Genomic DNA, 4,079 nt, shown 5'->3' with positions numbered 1-4,079 from the left:
TGACCAGGACCGCAACCACGAGCTACTGTGCAATTCCCTTGACTTAGTTGATGAAAGGCGAGAAGATTCGCAACTCCAACTCGCCCATTATCAGCAAAATATCACTCGCTATTTCAACTCCAAAGTCAAAAAGCGCGCCTTTAGCGTTGCGACCTAGTCCTAAGGAGAGTTTTCTTAGCCGGTAAGGACCCCAAAGATGGAGTCTTGGGACCGAACTGGGAAGGACCATATCAAGTCATCGAGGTCATTAAGGAAGGAACTTATAAGTTAGCTCGGCTTGATGGAGGGGCAGTCCCGCGGACTTGGAACATCATCCATTTAAAGAAATATTATCAATGATTCACTTGTAAGACCTAGAAGGCCATTTTTTATGTATTAAGCAATGAGAATCAGCTTTTTGTTGATATTTGTACATGTTTCAAGTGTAATCTAAAGTAACCACGAAAGACCCTTTCCTAGTTACTTGGGGGGGCATATGGTACCTGGATATAACCAGGTCACCTTAACGACTTAGAAGTTGATTCATATCGATTGATCGTTGTTTTTCTTAAAAAATGCGAGATATTGGTAAGGATTAACGCGAACTAAGTTCTATCCTGGATATAACCGGGTCATAAAACTTAGAAGTTGATTTAAATCTGTTGATCGTTGTTCTTCTTAAAGAGCTCGAGATATGGATAAAAGTTAACACGAACTAAGTTTTCAAATTAAGTTCCTGGATATAACCAGGTCATAAAACTTAGAAGTTGATTTAAATCTGTTGATCGTTGTTCTTCTTAAAGAGCTCGAGATATGGATAAAAGTTAACACGAACTGAGTTTTCAAATTAAGTTCCTGGATATAACCGGGTCATAAAACTTAGAAGTTGATTTAAATCTGTTGATCGTTGTTCTTCTTAAAGAGCTCGAGATATGGATAAAGATTAACGCGAACTAAGTTTTTCAAAAATTGTAACCAAAATGCGAAGGGGCAAGAAAGAGAATCAATTAAAAATAAAATTAAGTTAAATTGTCTCGAGGTGGAAGCACCTCATGCATAGGTTACACACAAAAAAAAAGGGAGTTAAAAATGTTGGAAGAAAGGGCACGAGAGAAGGAGGCCCTAAGCTCCGCCAGGTGGCCCCTTGGAGGTCGCCGTCTCACCCCGTTCTGCTGCTCCGGAGCCTTCCCCGGCCTCGGAGGGCGCCTCTTTATCAAGGCAAGCTTGGAACTTCACCAGCAAACGCTCCCAGAGGCTCGCTGACAGGAAGGAGAAGTCAGCGTCCGGATTGTAGGCCCAGCAATGGTAGAACAGGTCTTCCAAGGCCTTTTCTGAAGTTGTCCGCTCGAGCTCCAGGGCGGCCTTGGCCTCAGCCTTCGCAGCATCTAGGTCTGTCCGCGTGGTGGCAAGGGCGGTCTCGAGCTCTTGAACCTTTGGGCGGGTTTTTTCCAACTCAGCCTGCGAGGCCGCCAAGGCATCCTTAGCCGCCTGCAGAGAAGTCTGGTGCTCGCTCTTCATCTCCTCGAGCTGAGCCTTGGCCCTGGAGATGCTCCAGTGAAGGGCAACGACGCCCTGCGAGAGACGAGGGACAATTACCTTAGAAAAAAGAGAAGAAAGAAAAAATAGGGCAAGTGTAATAATAAAAAGCCATAAAAGGGTAAAGTCAGCTTACTGTTAGGGTCATGCCCATTGAAGACTCCATCACGCCCACCGAGCTCATTGTCTCGATGGCCCTGAGCTCCTTCTCGTTGAACTTGTATATGTGGCTGACGGCGTAGTTCGCTGACTCATACACTGTTCCCCGGAAGGCCTCTGGGATCTTCTCCAGGTCCTGGGGATTGACTGGGATGCATACCTCGGAGGGTACGATCGCCGAAGCCCCGGGCTCCGCCCCTGCATCCTGGACCGGGGCCGGAGCTCGCGGAGGAGGTGGGGGCATGTTGCTTCCCCCTGCAGCAAGAGGAACCGCTCCCACGACCTGGGCAGCTGGGGCTTGCTCCTTCTCCTTTGCAGGAGACTTGGTTGGGGTCCCGGCGGCGTGCTTGGACGTCCGGAGCCTTTTCATTCTTGGCCCAGCGGCCCCAGCTGGGGGGTTCCCCCGGGAAAACACACCTCGCAGGCTCTCTTCGGACTGAGACATTTCTTCTGTCAAAACAAAGACATGGTTAGTACAAGAGTTAGCAATCATACAGAAACAAAAACAAAGGGGGAAAAAGAGAAATTAAAGTATATGTATACTAAAAGGGATCCTACCCCCCGGGCTAGAAGAACCTATGGTTACGCCCATCGGCTCCGGAGCTCCCGCAGGAGAATCTAAGTCGATTATCTCCCGAGCTGGTGCAAGTTCTGGATCTGACTCCAATTCCGGGCTAGATTCTTCTACATATTGCCTAAGCCCCGGAGCTACGGCACCCCTCCGGAGTGATGGCCATGACCGAAGGTTGGTCCCATACTCCTCGAATAGGATCGACCTAAAGGCTAGGGTGTTATCTACTACTACGGTACCCCTAGGCCGGCTATCTTGGTAGTCCAACACAAGCCGGTCGACACAGTGGAGCAGGGTTGTGTTCAGGTCCGGATCACTTCAGTGACGATGGACGAGCTGCCTAGGATTGAACCTAGCTAGCCGGGGGTCTGCTATGGCCCTATCTAAACTCCTAAACAAGTAAGGGTTACCTTGGCCAGAAGGACCCGCGGCTGCTCCGGTCTGGATCCTCTCCTCGCCCGTCCTCTGGGCGACCTCCAACACCCGCTTCTTGTTCCTCACAAGGGGAACTTCGTCGTCCTCGTCCTCCTCATCTTCATTTCCCGCGACCTCCTCCACAATGATGGGTCTGGTGTCGCGGGCTGGGGGAAGCCCCCGGGGCCTCCTTAGGTTCAAAGTCTGATTTAGGAAAATCAGCTTGCAGGCCACCATTGTCTTGTCTGTCACGAGCACGCGATAATCCTTCTTGCTGGGGGTCAAGCCCGCCAGTCTCTCGTACTGGGCCCCGAGGGTCACAGATTTCTCTGTCCTCGCGAAGATAGCTGCAAGATCAATCTAAGTCATAAAGGGATACAGGAGGAGCTAAACAATACTTAACTTACGAGCTAATGATGAAAAGCACTTACAAGGGTGATTGAAGTAATGGAGCTCACAGTTTCTGAACCCCGTTGACATGAAGAATTGATCCTTAAATTCGTTGGGGTGGCTGGGCAGCTCGATGACCGCAGCCGTGTTGGGAAATCGGGTCAAGTAATAAAACCCGTCGCCTCGCCCCCGCTGATCCGGGCTGGCCTTGAGGCAGAAAAAATACAAAATATCCGCAGGAGTGGGGACCTCCCACTCGTGCCTCAAAAATAAATATCTCAACCCCGCCAACAACCGATAAGAGTTGGGGGGAGCTGAAATGGGGCCAACTTCACATAATTTAGGAAGTCAGCAAAATACTGGTCCAGCGGGAGGAAGGCCCCCACCTTGAAGTGCTCGCCGCTCCAGGCCGCAAATTCCTCGTCGAGCGGCGTGCAGCTCCGCTCGCCTTCCGCGGGAGGTCGGGCAATCACTGATGCTCTCCCCAACCCGATGTTGTGGGAGAGGAATAGCTTGTTGATCTTCGTCTGGTCGGTAATCTTTGAGACGATCCTCTCTGCCTCAAAGAATGCATCAGGAGCCACCTCGAGCTCCTGCTCCACTGCCGGCCCAAAATTGGGGATCGGGGAATCTGGCATCACCGCCTTTCCTTTGTCTTGCTGGGAGGACGATCTGCCGACGGTCTTCTTTGGAGCGTTCCTCTTCGGTACCATCTGGTCGCCTAACGAACAAAATAAAAGATTTCAGAAAAGGCGACCTAAACATAAGGAAGAGTCAAAAGGAGTGTTTTTTGCACGAGCTGAGATAAGCCCAGCCCATGGAGAGTGAGATCACGCGGTTCAATGAATATGCGCCTATGCTCCCAACAGATCCCGATTACTCGGAATTCGTGTGTCAGGAGGGTCAGGTTAAAATTTTGCCTTGGAGGGAAAGTTCCAATAGGCATGAAAGGCAAAATCGCCTGTGAAGCATGTCCCCTAAGCTACCCGGTTTTGCACCCAAAATTCCAAAGCTCCTACCTAGAAATTTT

Source organism: Humulus lupulus, chromosome 4 (genome assembly GCF_963169125.1).
Source record: "Humulus lupulus chromosome 4, drHumLupu1.1, whole genome shotgun sequence".
NCBI classification, from domain to species: Eukaryota; Viridiplantae; Streptophyta; class Magnoliopsida; order Rosales; family Cannabaceae; genus Humulus; species Humulus lupulus.
This window is presented reverse-complemented; position numbering follows the sequence as displayed.